Raw genomic sequence first — 15,806 nt, 5'->3', positions numbered from 1 at the left:
CATCATACACTACAGAGTAAATCTTTTCAGTATGAAGTTCTTTGTATGTTCCAAGGTAACGATCAACTAACTTGATAAACCGTCTTAAAATGGCTGAAAATGGTGATCAGTGTCATCCCTTTTCCAGATAATATCCATTTTATTTTATCATGTCCTTTCAGAGTTACTTCAATGGGGTAGAATTTTAAAGCAGATGAAGAAATGACAGTCAGCTGGGAGTTTATTAAACGCTGGTGCTCTAGCTAGTCAAGACGCTGAGGCAGGAAAATCATTGGAGCCTAGAACTTCAAGGCCAGCGTGGGCAAAATCATTCTGAGATCTTTTTTCTTTTTTTGCCAGTCCTGGGCTTGGACTCAGGGCCTGAGCACTGTCCCTGGCTTCTTTTTGCTCAAGGCTAGCACTCTGCCACTTGAGCCACAGCGCCACTTCTGGACGTTTTCTATATATGTGGTGCTGGGGAATCGAACTCAGGGCTTCATGTATGCGAGGCAAACACTCTTGCCACTAGGCCATATTCCCAGCCCCTCATTCTGAGATCTTGTCTGGGAAAAACAGTGTTAGGATAAATAGTAGGTGTTGCATGGAGGGATGTGAGCCAGACCAGAATTCTCAGGTAATCCTAAGTGATAAGGGCTTATATAAATTAATTCAGAATTCTAAAATGTATACAAGTAGAGTGCATTACAAGCAAAGAAGAGCAAATTTACAAATAGTATATACTATTAGCATACATTAAAATCTGAGGAAAGAGATATGTTTCATTAGGAAGCAAAAATAGATAAAGAAAATGACATATGAAGTATATTGATGGACAATGAACTGAATTGATGTAATTAAGCTCCTATCAAATTAGATACATTTTTCTCCTAATGGCATTTAATAAGAGATATTTTTAAATAGTAGTAGTCTAGTGAGCACACTATTATTAAATAACTTCCATCACACATAAGCATAATCCATAAATTTCATAGTCATGACAAGTTAAAATCTGTGGCTCCTAGCCTGTCTATACACAGCAATTTGTGACTTTCCTCCAAGTATAGAAGGAACACTAAAAATATTCACTGTCCATTTATTCTGATTATAACACAGAAAGCATAAATTTTATTTATAATGAAGAGATATGACAAATAAGCACTCTATCTTTTGGTTATACTTAAATTCACACAAAATATAAAAATTATTGATTGCTGCTCAGACATAAGCTACAAACCATAGCTCTAAAGACCAATGAATTTACATGGCACCAACTACAGTGAACACCAAATCAGTGAAACAATTTGGTGCAGTGTATGTCTAAAGGGGAATATCATTGTCTGACTCAACACTTTATCTCCATGGAGAAAGAGTACAGAAAGAGTGCATATTTCTATCCTCAGGAAAGCTGTAGAAATCCAGAATTTGTATTTCATTAACCAACAAAGAATTCACAATCTTAAAAATTTTTCAAAGAAAATGATGGGGCCTCCAAGCAAAATGAAGCCAAACAAATTTGAGTATCTTTGCATCCAATTCTCCACCAAATTCTTATTGTGTATCCTCCAAGTTATTCGGTTACCACTTACCTAGTCATTAGACCCTTAAGCCCTCTCTCAAGGTTCCTGTCCTGATTTCAAACTCAAGCTGTAATCTCTTAATTCATCTCACACCCAATCTATGGTAGCCTCTGCAACTTTCAACATATTTATTTGAGCCCTTGGTAACCATTCAGTGAAGAACCACAGATTCACTGGCCAAATGAGTAACTGCAACTTCACCTCTCTGTATGACTAGTGGGATCTCATGCCTCCTTGAATAACAACCAATCTAGGTTGACCTACTCCTCCAGACCTTCCCATGGGGTCATGAGGTCTGAGAAGATGGTACTCACGGAGTTTACTCTTTAGAACTCACAAATTAATGAATGATGGTGAATTACAGGGCTGCAAAGATACTTGTTTTGATCCTAAGATGACACATTTTGACCTGGTAACCTCTAGACTAAAATTTCTAGACAGAATTAACTTCTACAGTTCTTTTTCATTCTACCTTGCTTCACTGGACATATTTACCACAATCCTTGGCAAACAGCAAGTAAGCAGTCCACAAAGGTATAATGAACTCAACTCTTTCTTGCTACTTGAAATCTGTTTTCCAACTCCCTGCCTGCCTTCACACATAGAGTCTAATTATCCCTAGCTGTAAAAGAAAAGTGAACTTCAGCATTACTACCCTTGATATTTGGGGATTGTAGCAATACTGAGCTTTAATTTTTGCTTTGTTGGCTCAGGGTTTTTATTTTCTCCATTTGCTAATAGCTCTAATTTGTACCTATTCTTACTAATGTATGTTTAGGATGGAGTCTGAGTTTTAGTTTGGGGTTCAGGCAGAAATGCTGCTTAAGTTCCTGGCTTGGAGAGTACCTAGATTTGAGTTCAATACTTTTACTTTACCACTTGCTTCTCAGCTGCTGATCTTAAGCAAGTTACTTCAACCCTTTGTGTCTGAGATTACTTATCTTTAAAGTAAGAATAACAACAAATACCCAAACCAGTTGTATAACAAAAAAATATATTTAACCTCTGTCCCTAGTCCTTGGAACAAAGCTTCTAAAACCCTTGGAATTTCCTAAGTGATAGGAATGTCTTGCTGTTCAAAACAGGTCCCTTTGACCAGACTGGATTTTTTGCTATTGAGTTGAAGCCAGATGAGTCCCTAGATAGCTTCTAGATGAGAGCCAAAGACAAGAAAGACTAAAGATCAAAGAGTTGAAACTTTGAGCTCCATTCCCAGACTTCCAGAAAGGGGATGAGGGTTAAGATATATTTTTTTTTAATTCTTGGGAGCCGGGCACTGGTGGCTCATGTCTGTAGTCCTAGCTACTGTGGAGTCTGAGATCTGAGGCTCATGGTTCAATGCCAGCCAGGCAGTAAAGTCCCTGTGAGAGTCTTATCTCCAATTAACTACTCAAAAAAAAAAAAAAAAAACAGAAGTGGAGCTGTGGCTCAAAGTGGTAGAGTGCTAGCCTTGAGCAAAAGAACTCAGGGACAGTGACCAGGCCCTCAGGCCCTCAGTTCAAGCCTGATGACTGACAAAAAAAAATTATTGGGAAAGGAAAATTGAAGGGATCCCAGGTTGGTGAACACTCTACTGAAAAATGTGTCCTCCAACTGCCACTTCTTCTTCCTCTGGTTGTTAAGGAGTTATATAATAAACTAGCCATCATAAAGTGTTTTCTTGAGGTCTATGAATTATTAAATTAACAAACAAGATAAGAGTTATGGCAATTTCCATATAAATAATAAGCTAGTCAGAAATGTAGGTCATCTGGGGATCCCATATGTAGCTTGCATCTAGGTAGTGAAAGTCTTATGGGACTAACCTGCATAACCTGCAGATAACTCTGGGTATCTAGCGTTAGAACTGAATTGAATTGATGAACACTTAGTTGGTCTCCTTAGGTAATGAAGAGAATTGTTTGGTGTCAAAAAAGATACTGTATATTTGGTGTGACCAGAAAAAAACAGACTACCTCACAGATTTGTGAAGACAACATAAAATAATCTGTGGTATGAAGTAAGTGATACATTAATAGCAATCATTACTACTACTCACATGACTATGTTAATAAAAATAAATACATTTTAATTTAAAATTTTAAGACTATGAACCAGTCTTCTTGAGATGATCTAGAAGATCATCTTTTGCCTAAAACATTTTTCCATGTTTTTCACACATTGCAAAAGAATTCTGAGTTCTTTTTGAAAATCCAGAAAAAAATTAAATAACACATTTTCTGCTAATACCCCAGGGAAGAAGTGCATTAAAAGGATCATTGAGACCACTATGCCTCCCCTGCAACAAGAATCTAGTTGTTTGAGACCACCACAGAATACAGGATGAATGGTATTTCTCTGTTGATTTTTTTTAAAGGATTCTAATCCAATTACCTTCAGCTCCCAAAGTCAAAATAAGACTTTCCTGGACAAAGATAGAAGTGAATTCATAGAGACAAGTGAACTCTGTTAGGCCCTAAACCAAACCAGAAACCATCATGCATATGGATATTTCTTAACAGGCTTGTTTCTAAATGTACTGCATGTGAAAAGGCATTTTAAAAATAAATTGACCCACAGTTCAAGCATACCATAGGAATTTGCTATTTAAAGGATTTTCTGTAAGTCCCACTGTAGAGCGAATAATTCATTGAGTTATTTACAAAACTTGGATTTCTTCATGCTGTTTTTACTTTAAGGGAAAAAAAAACAATAACATGTCTTCTACTAATTCCCAGGATCATGTAGTAATAATCAAGCAATCATACCATAATCTTGCCATCTTTACATGGCAGCTACTAACAGAGACCTCTCTTAGTTCCTTGTTACTAACACACATTGCCACCAAGTATCAACAGGATACTCCTTGGGGAATCAGGATTCCACTTTACAGCATATCTAAAATATGCTCCCATCTCAGGACTAAGATCACAAAAAATGACCAAGCAAGTCATAAACGTGTGTGTGTGTGTGTGTGTGTGTGCGCGTGCGTGTGTGTGTGTGTGTGTGCGCGCACATGCCTATATACAGGGTTGAACTCAGGGCCTCATGCTCTGCTGAGTCACATCTCCACTTGCATACAGTTACTGGAGATAAGAATCTCACAAACTTTGCTGCCCAGGATGGCTTTGAACTGTAATCCTCAGATCTCAGCCTCTGGGTATCTAGGATTGCCAGCATGAACCAGAAGTGACCAGTTCATTAACATATTTCTATGCTTGCTTCCAAATACACAGATTATGAATCTAATCAGTTAAGTAAAATATTGGCATATGGGCTATTTAATATGTGAAGGCAACTATACCAGGGACACTGGGATGCTATATTCAAATTGACTAAGGAGGTATCTTGAATCTTGGAGGGAGAAAGCAGTTACAGTGGTTCCACTGATAGACATTTTAGAAGGAAGAAGATGGACAGAGAGAGTTAATAACCATTTTCAGGCAGCCAGCACTCTACTCCATTCACTGAGCTTTGTATTGACTACTTCTGTTTTCTGGTACTTCAGAAGCCACAGACTTCCAAAAGTCCGAGTGCTCAACAACTACCTCTCTGCCTACTCCCAGCATACCCATCAAACAAGCCCTTCATGACTCTACGTTTTATTAGCATAAACAGAGTTTCAAGTTATGGGGACAATATTTTCTGCTTTACATAGGAATTCACTTTGAATTGTGTGTGTATGTGTTCACATCTTATTTATGTTTATGTTTTTTCCTTTCATGGAGAATTTGGGATATTACAACATAAAAATACACTTGGATACCAGTTGCTCAGTTTGTCAAGAGGTTGAGATCCAGCAGATAGTAGTTTGAGACCAGCTAGGGCAGAAAAGATTATGAGACTCCATCTCCAAGATAGCCAGCAAAAACACAGCTGGAAGCATGGCTTAAGTGGTACAATGTAAGAGCAAGCATAAAGCCTGAGTTAAAACACCATTCCATTAAAATATACACACAAACACACACACACACACACCACACACACACACACACACACACACACACACACACACACACACACACACACTACCACCAGAAGAAGAAGAAAAGGAAAACATAAAAAGCTAATATTTATGGTGAAACAGAATTCTATAAGGGGCTATTTTAGGAGAGTAGAATGTAATGGGGAGAAAAAAGTACTGTAGTTCAATTATCTAGGAATCAGATTGGACACAAGGGTAAAGCCTAGAGGATCATGGGGAATAAATAGTTAATTTATGTCTTATATTCTCCCTCTCAAATACCAACTGTCTCAGGCAGGCTTTTGCTGGGAGAAAAAGGGGTATACTTTGAATGGACTATAATTGGAAAGGGAGATTTCACCTTAGGTGGTATATAATTAAGTGCCAAACTGAGCAGCAGTCAGTACTCTGGAGATTAGAGACAGAGAGATCACTGGAAGCTGAACAACTGTAAAAGGCTTCCTGAAACAAGCCAGGGAAGAAGATAGAATTCTACATGTCTCAATGACTTATTTTCAACCACTTTTTCTCAGTGTTCATGCCTACCCTCCCAAAAGCATGGAAAAAGAGAGGAAGGTCTGATTGCCATCTAGTTATGCAGGAAGTAAATGAACATTCTCATAAAAAGTTTTAGGGAATTAGCCTGATGCAATGGCTCAAGCCTGTCAACCTAGGTACTTGGAAAGTAGAGATAGGAAGACGGTGGTTTGAAGCCAGCCTGGGCAAAACCATATGAGATTCCATCTCAACCAATGGCTGGGCATGAGAGCCTATCATCCCAGTTACATTTGGAAGTACTTATAGGATGAATGTAGTCCAGATCTGTCTGTGTATAAAACAAGATCCTATCTAAAAAATAAGTCATGTTTAAAAAGGGCTGGTAGAATGGCTCATGTGCTAGAGTACCTGTCTAGAAAGAAGCGCAGGCCCCTAAGTTCAACCCCAATACTGCTAAAAACAAGGGGATTAAATATGAATCTCTACCCATGAATGGTACAAACATATAAAAAAATTTCTCTACAATTAATTTGATGACTATAATCACATGGCCATCACAGAATAGCAACAACTGTTTTTGAAATGACCTGCTGCTATCTGCGGTCTATTGTGTCTCTACCCTGCTCAGGCACATTGTCCCTTGACAGAAGTATTATTCAAGAATCCTGAGGTGTTGGTGAAGGAAAAGGAACCATGGGCTGGACTTCCTGTCTAAAGATCCTATTTTTTTTTCACTCTACCTAATTTAACTTTCCCAAGAACACTCATGTTACCCATCCTTCACCAGAAAAACATCTAACATGAATTGATGCTAATAATACAAATAGGCAAACTTACAGCACACTTTACTCATTATTTCAATCAATCCTCACATTAAATGAAGCCTGCTAGGACTGTCCATTTCTCAAGAGAGGAAACGGAGACACAGAGAAGCAAAAGAACTCATCCTGAGCATCACAGTCAGGACATTGAAAAGCTGTAATTACAACCCAAGCTGTCTGGCTCCAGAGACTTTAACAACTATGCCATACTGTCTGATCTGTCTGTCGAGCAAGAGGCAAAGGACTATCCTGTGACACCCACTTTGGCCCAGAGAACATATAATCCATAGTCTATGTACACCAGGATTTTTCTCAGAGGGCACAAGTACATGTTGAGAATTTCTCAGGAGAACATTTCAGAAGAATTGGGCCCAAACTTCCTCTCTGCCCCCACCTCTCCTTCTTCCTCTACCTCTCTCATTTCCTGAAAAAACAGCTCAAATTTCCACTATTTAGAAAGTCATTTCTCTATGTCTTAGAGGATTTCCCATTTTCCAGAATCCCCTATGGAAAAGGAAGTCTCATCAGGAAAGGTAACTCCTCAATTATTCATTATCAGATACCCATAGTGTAATGTGGTGTGATTTTTTTAAAAGTCAGACTTATTTCCAAAGGATCCTTACTTATGTGACCCAGAGAAAAATATTTTGTTTCTTTGTGTTTCCGTTCCTTTATTGGATAAATGATTATGATAACACCTTCTCCATTTCCCTTCTGGGATTGCTATTGAAATGGAATAGACACAAAAACACTTTGCAAACTTTAAGAATTACACAACTAAGAGGTATTAATGTGATCTGATAAATCTCTGGTAAGATTAGATAAGTTTGTTGACAACCAGAAAAATGCAGTTTAAGATCAACAGACTTACAAGGCATAGTCCAAAAAGAATTGTGTCACAGGTAATTCACAACTGTCATCCTGGACAGAAGATAGCCTCTACCTGAGTCTCTTATTCAGACCTTACCAACTTCATTGGCTTCAACAATGGGCCTGAGCACTGTCTCTGAGCTTCTGTGCTCAAGGCTAGCTTTCTACCACTTGAGCCACAGCTCCACTTCTGGCTTTTTGGTAGCATTTAGTGAGGATAAGAGTCTCAAGGACTCTCCTGCCTGGGTTAGCTTTGAATCATGATTCTCAGATCTCAGTCTTCTAAGTAGCTAGGATTATAGGAGTGCCACCAACACAAGGCTTTTAATATTCTTTCATAACTTTCTCTTCTAGTTTGTGTCCTTGGCAGCAACTCCACCTCTGCCCCAAAACACCTTTCTGCTGATTTACTACTGTGTAATAAGCACAGTGCCCCCCAGAAGGCAATAGTTGCTATGACTATAAGAGCTAGGAGGTAGAGGTGACAGGTAGGGAACCAAGTTGGAGGACAAGAATACAGAAAAAGAAGACAAAGGGTAAAAAGTAGCCTTTGTCTGATCTACACTTTTACAGAAAAAGAATATAACTGTTGTAGAGGCAACTGGTTTTTAGGTACCTATATGTACACATTTAGGGTAGGTATAAAAATATGTTCTTGACCTTGAAAAGCTTATAATACAATGGAAAGAAAACAGACTATTATTATAATCTTTACTAGCTTAAACATCTCTAATGAAAAACCATGTTGAAAGGAATCTCTCTTTATTGGTCACCACTGTTACCCCTAAGGTAAGTAAAACTGAAAAAACCTTGAATAAACATGATTATAAAAACAGCTATTTAAATTTAAGTACCAATGTCATATTTAAACTATGAATGATGTTGATACCTATTTTCCTATTTATTATAGAACTTACTGAAATATACATAAAGTATACAAGCCTTGAGTGAATCACAATAAATAAGCTATGAAATATTCAAGCATATCAGAAGCTTCTTTTTATTATATGTTTATTATCTAAGTAGCTGTACAAAGCAGATGCCATTCAACAAATGAGTTTCTGAGTATAATGCATCTTGATTGCTGCTGTCACCTCTTCCATCATTCTCCCTCATCCATCCCAGCCCAAACCCTCTCCTCAAGTTTCTTAGTTTTATTGGATTTGCATTCAATATTATGTATATATTCTCCCCAGTTCATCTCCTCATTCAGCTATCTCTTGCCACTTGATCTCATCTCCACTCTGGAAAAAATTATGTAAGTCAGGCCCAGAGAGATGAAGGATGCATATTTAATCTCATATGTGGAAGCTAGATCTAATTTATAAATATACAAGTAAATACATACGAAGTTGTATACAAGTGCACACAAATAAATTATTCAAAGTATGCTATTTGCAAGGGAGAATTCAAATGGTGTAATTCCTTAGAAAAACCAACTCATGTTTCAACAAGATAAATACTATAAACTTCTCTTGTACCATGAAATAAATGCCTGATAATATTAGATAAGCTAGTTGACAACTACAGAAATGCATTCAATCACTTTCACCCAAAAATAATGTAGTAGCTATTGTTTTAATTCTTATCTAATAGTCTTACTATATATGTGTGGTCTTATTTTGGTTTTGGTTTTTGTCCTTTTTTTCCAGAACTAGGCAAGTTTTCTTTCACTGATCTATATTTTAAGCCCAACAAAAAAGCTTTAAAAATATTCATATTTTTTTAAAGTCCTGGATTTGTCTGGAGCCCCTAAATTCTGAATCTCCCTCAATGGACTTGGGACAACCAGTCTGTAAGTATTTTGTCATCCTTAATGCACTGATATTGCCTGAACTCCAAAGAGTCTCTCCTTCCATAACATGTAGGACAATACTGAGTTATCACCAAAATACAAAGCAACAGCCAGAAGCAACAGGACCCAAATAAAAGTCCGTGGCATTGTTGAAACCCACTGACAAAGGGTCATCACTTTGCTAGGTGACCAGGAAGACTCTGCTTTGATAGCCTATGGATTACTAGGAAAGTTTCACCTAGTCTATGAACTATGCTACCAGCAATTCTTACTACAAGCCAAAAGAAAATGACACCATCTCTGACTCTTTTGATTAAGAACTGAATCCTAATCTTCTCCAGTGTACCTTAGAAGAATGGTAAATATTATCAAAGTATACTTAGGTTCTATCCATTGGCTGTTAAGCTGTATCATGCTCCAAATGGGCACTCATCTAGTTCCTCCTTGCTTTACTTCTGGAAGAAATCAACAAGTATCAAATGGAACTAATAAACAATAGAAGCAACTGTTACACAGTGTGAATGAAACTGAAGATTGATATATGGTATAATGGGACAAAAAAATTGAGTCAGGAAAGACTTCCCAAAGGAATCTGTACTTGAGATGACTTGAAAGGTGAAGTGTGAGCAAATATTTATGTATATGAAAGAACATGATATTATCAAGGAGTGTGGTTCTGGTAAGGGATTAAAAAAGATTGATATGCAGAGAGATGAACCTAGAGAAAAGCAATGGTCAAGCCATTAAAAAGGATTTTACATGCCCCATGAACAAGCTGAGATTACCTATATTATAGGCAAAGAAGAGGAACAAAATGATTTTAAGCTTAAAAATGACCCAATCCAGTTTTCATTTAAAAAAAAATTCTCTGTCAGTAGTGTCAAGGACTAAAGACAGTGGCACAAGATTGAAGTGGTAAGTACCTATAGTCCACCCAGGTAGAAATATTCTATAGACATCTGTATATATGGGTTTGGAACGTAAATGAGCGGTCTTACATGAAAGTAAATGTGGGAATCACATCTATAAAAATGATAATGGTTTAAACTTAAGAAAGAGAGCTTAGAACAAAGTACAAGGTCAAAGATAGAGTTGAGAAACAACAATAAAGTTTCCATCTAAGAAACAGAGCCAGAGAATGAGGTAAGGGAAGCAAAGAAGTAGTAGCCAAAGGAGAGAATGTTTTCCAAGAAGGGATTCATTAATATTTCATATGCTGCAATGCATTACAAGACAAGAAAAGTATCCATTGGTTTGGTATGGTCACTGGTAACTTTAATGAGAACAGTATCTGTGCTAACTCATACCACAATGCAGACTAAACAGGAATGAGGAAACAGAAGCAAACACTTTAGAAGCATAGCTAGACTAGGAAGAAAGGAAATTAACTAACTAGACAGAAAGTAATAGTGGTAAGAGGTTTATATGAGAGAAACTATAGCCATTGCCAGGAAATATTATTTGTTGGAGGTGTTGTGAAAGGGAGCCAAGTATCTGATGAGAAATTGACCAAAATAACGTTTAAGGCTTAAATTCAAAGGTTTAATCATTGCTGCCTATCAGAAGTTGGGCTTACAATATTAAGGCTTTCTCGTCTTCACAAGCACTTCTTAAACTGTGATGGTGAAACAATTTTTTTAATCTAGATATGTATTTATGCTTTACTAGCCATATAAAGAAATGATTGGAAAGTGAAAATTAAACTACTTTACACCTTTGATTCTTGTGCACACAAAGTTAAATAAAACCCAGAATTTATCCTGATTATTGTATGATTACATATTTTAAAATCCTTCATGGTAGGGCTGGGAATACAAATCAGGGGTAGAGTGTTGTCTAGCATGTAAGAGACCCAAGGTTCAAACCCCAGCACAAATAAAAACAGGTGTTCTTCAAAGTATATCAAAACATCTTAAAAATTCTCAAAACGTGAACTAAAAAGGTAGGTAACTAAAATGAATAACTCAAAGACCTGCACACCCAAGTGTAATATATCACTATTCATGATAGTTAAGCTATGAAATTGACCTAGATGCCCTTTGACAAATGCATGGATCAAGAGAATGTGGTGTTATACAGAACGGAGTATTTATTCATCCATTGATAAAAATGAAATCACATGATTTACAGCAACATGGATGGAACTGGAGGACATCATTAAATGAAATAAGCCACACTCAGAGACAAGTACCAAATATCATTCCTATGTGGAAACTAAATAAAATTGACCTGAAAGCAGAATAGTGATTAGTAATGATATGGAAGTGAGACTAATATGGGGAAAAAGATAGTTAGACATAATCCATAATGTCTGTCTATAGGTATATATGTATTTATGTAAATATCACACTCCCCTCATAAATCTGCATAAATAATATATTGAGAAAAACATAAAGTTGTTAAAAATAAAAGTTTCCAAACTGAAATCTCAAATACTCATAGACAATTTCTATATGTAGCCAATAACTATTTATTAAGCACATACTATGACTGTGGCATCATTCTAGGCACTAGATATTAGCATAAAAATAAATGTCTGTACAATTCCTTTTGGCAATCCTATTACTTCATTAAAAACTGATAGCAAGCTAGAAATGGAAGGACCTTAAATCTCACTGGCCTACCCTACTTCATTTTACAGATGGCAAAGTTGACGATAAGTTGTAAATATAATTTAAAATCATTACACCCAGAATCAGAACCAAAGATTCATGAAGTCTGATATGACACTTGTCCTACCAATGGCAACCAGGTCAATAAAACCAAACCTTTCCCCCATTGCTCACACTTGCCTGAGTCTCTTTTGGTTGATTTTCCAATAATCAGGTCTGCATGTTTTTTCTAAAATAAATAGCAAAGTGTCTTATCTATATGCAGTTGGTCTCAATTTAAAACATAGAGCTTAGCAAACACCTCTCATCAATGTCTCTGTTACTGGCAGTTAGTTTAAAATGTCCCAAATTCCAGGAGGATATTTGGATTGGTTTATCTTCATTGTCTGGTTGCTAAGAAGGAGAATGTCCTGTTAAATTCTCTATTCAGAATTTTAATTAAATTGTGGCTTTGGGCAAAATAGAGAGACATTAAAATCAAATGCTAGTGTCTCTTTGTTTATTTTATAGGCTCACATCTCTGACTAGTTCTTGTGGAAATAATTAAATGTCTTTTCAGCAAATGGATGGTTCGGGCTGTTTAATGTTTCTTATAACCTAGTAAGCATGTGGTTTATAACTCAGTAGATAACTGCTGTTTCCCACTCCTACTTCATGCACACACTTTTTGCCTCTCTCCTCAGACAGATTGGCCTGAAGCTTTCCTTGGAGCAAAATGGAATGAATGCGTCTTAAGGCCAAAGTCTCCTCACATGCACAATAGTGGAGATTGTTGGAAGTTGAGTACATTGCATTTGACATTAATAGGTCAGAGACATTTCTAAATTGGAGTTGGTGAAAGCAAAGAGGAGGAAAGGATTCATAGTTTGGTCAATTAGTTCTAAGATCTTAGAATGATGCCTAAAATCATTGCTTAGTGATTTGTTGCATTCATTGTGTTCCATAAAGGGAAACTATAAATGGATAGATGTAGATGATAGATAGTAGGTAGGTAGGTAGGTAGGTAGGTAGGTAGGTAGGTAGGTAGGTAGATAGATAGATAGATTTACTAGATATTTCAATGGATAATAGGATAGCAGAATTTACCTGAGGGATTCATGCAAGATGCTGATCTTCCATCTAGTATAAACCATTATGGACCCTTTGGTGATAATATCCATAGCCCAAAGCATTGTCTGAAATGGGGTCATTTATTCAAATGGATTTAATTGCCTGTGTGAAGAATAGAACAATGTGCCAGGGCTTTAACCTCAGCTACTCAGGAAGCTGAAATATGAGGATTGTTATGTGAAGCCAGCCCAGGCAGCCAAGTCCATAAGGCTCATCAATAACTAACCAGCCAAAAACCCTGAAGTGGAGCTGGGGCTCAGGTGATAGAGTACTAGACCTGAGGGAAATAGATCAGGGATAGCACCCAGACCCTGAGTTCAAGCCCCAGGACCAGCACACAAAAAATTATCAAAGAAAGGAGGAAGAGGAAGAGGAGGACGCAGAGGAGGAGGGAGGTCTATCTCCCCCAGCAGGAAATGGAAGGTGCAAGAAGAGAGGATTTAAAGGACTAGGAAAGTGAAAGGGAATACCAAAATCGAGGGACACGGGATAAAAAGACAAACGACTACAAAAGCAATACTTGCAAAACTGTTTGGTGTAAACCAACTGAACAGCTCATGGGGAAATGGAAAGGGGAAGGGGGAATGAGGGAGGAGATAACAAACACAAGAAATGTATCCAATGCCTAATGTATGAAACTGTAACCTCTCTGTACATCACATTGACAATAAATAAGAAAAAATGAATAAAAAAGGACAGAAAACAAAGTCTGTAATTAGAATAACTATCTTCTAAAGCATGTTACTATGTTAGTCCAGACACTGGACTAAGTACGTGCTATGGTTCTCAATGTCCCCTCCAAAACTTATATGGGATCTTTAAAAAGTAATTATGACACAAGGGTTGTGCCTTTATAAATGGATTAATGCTGATTCTCAGGAGTGGACTTTTGATAAAAAGGTAAGTTTAGCTAGCTCCTAATAAGTAGTCTTCATTCAGATCCAGAGTCTCTCTGTCTCTCTCTCCCTTGCCATTCCTTTTATGTGCTCTCTCTTTCACAATGCAATATCATGCTAAGATGCAGCAAGGAAGTCCTTCCCAAATGCAACTCCTTAGTACTGGACTCCGCAAACTCCAGAACCATAAGCCAATGAGTGTTTAGAATTGCTTTTAATTTAACCCATCTATGAAATTATATTAGAGCAGCAGAAGATGGACTGACATTGCACTAAGATGAAAGTACGGTTCAGTATTAGAGCACTTGCCTAGCCTCTCCCCAGGAACATGCACACACACACACACACACACACACACACACACACACACACACACACCACTGCCTTGCTCGATATAATCTTCCTAACAATCTCATAAAATAGAAGACGTTAGACTCTTCATTTTGCAGATCTGAAAATTGTAGTTTAGTGATACTGAATGTCTTACTGAAGTTCCCATAGTTACTAAATGACAGAGTTGGCATTCGTACTTGTCATCTGTCATTCTCCTACAATGAAAGGAGAAAATACTATGAACATGTAAAATCTGAGAATACAGTCTCTTAGTCTCACTTCACCAGAATAATAATGATTATAATACTTTTAGCAGACTGACATATATCGGGGTACTCATTATGTTCCAGGCACTGTATAAAGCACTTTATATAAGTCAATTCATATACTCATAACATTTTGGGAAAAATAATATTATACACTATATTTTATGAATGAATAAAAATGGGGTCTTTAAGGTAAACAACTTATACGTTGCTTAGCAACTGACATAGCAAGTTATACAGCTGGAAAACAGAAAAGTTGTGGAGAAAGAACAGTCCCCCACAACAAAGTGTAATGGCCTTGGAGACAATTCTATCCTTATCCTCACCATCCTGCATCACATGTTCTGGTCTGTTTTCCTGGCAATAGCCAGAATAAGCCAGAAAGATAGCAGATATTTTGCATAATGGAATATGGACAGAATCTTTTCCTAGAACCTTGAGATTTGATATCAAAATTTGTATCGAGGGGCTGAGAATGTGGCTTAGTGATAGAGTGCTTGCCTAGCATGCATGAGGCCCTGGGTTTGATTCCTCAGTACCACACAAAGAGTAAAAGCCAAAAGTGGTGCTATGGCTCAAGTGGTAGAGTGCTAGCCTGAAGCAAGAGAAGCTCAGGTACAATGCCCAGGTGCTGAGTTCAAGCCCCAGGACCGGCAAAAAAAAATTGTATCAGTTCTTACACAATGGTATGTTCTATCCTGACAAAGTAAACTTTGGGACATTTATTCCCTACCCAGTAGAGACATAATAGTTGATGAACATTTGGTGAATAAATGAATGAGTGAATGGTATCTATCTAATCAATAGTTTTCAGTTTTTCCTTCTGTGACACTGTAAGCTCTGTATCTCTGTGATGAGTTGAAACCTTTCATATGAAGGATGAGTGAGTTGAAGTTTTAAATAATGAAAGTTAATAAGAGAAAGGAGTTGTTTGTGCTTAGAAAAATAGAATGTAGAAAATTTCCAGAAGGAAATGATTCATCCAAGGCTCTCATTGTCTTGAAAAGAGGAAATCTGCTGTGAGAACCATGAATCTAAAGAGGGAAGAAAAAATTTTAAATTCTAAGAGGAAGAATGGAAAGGACCTAATAAAGAACAAACATTTT

At 37.2% G+C, this 15,806-nt stretch overlaps 1 long non-coding RNA gene across 1 annotated transcript; it reads left to right on the top strand.

Annotated features, from left to right (window-relative positions):
- The first annotated feature begins 788 nt into the window (after positions 1-788).
- On the top strand, positions 789-15,288 carry LOC125344009. The gene is made up of 3 exons (XR_007209399.1): positions 789-799; positions 8,478-8,481; positions 15,142-15,288. It is a non-coding gene; the product is annotated as an uncharacterized LOC125344009 (long non-coding RNA).
- Positions 15,289-15,806: the final 518 nt, after the last annotated feature.

Source organism: Perognathus longimembris, chromosome 28 (assembly GCF_023159225.1).
Source record: "Perognathus longimembris pacificus isolate PPM17 chromosome 28, ASM2315922v1, whole genome shotgun sequence".
Taxonomy (NCBI): Eukaryota; Metazoa; Chordata; class Mammalia; order Rodentia; family Heteromyidae; genus Perognathus; species Perognathus longimembris.
This window is presented reverse-complemented; position numbering and strand designations above follow the sequence as displayed.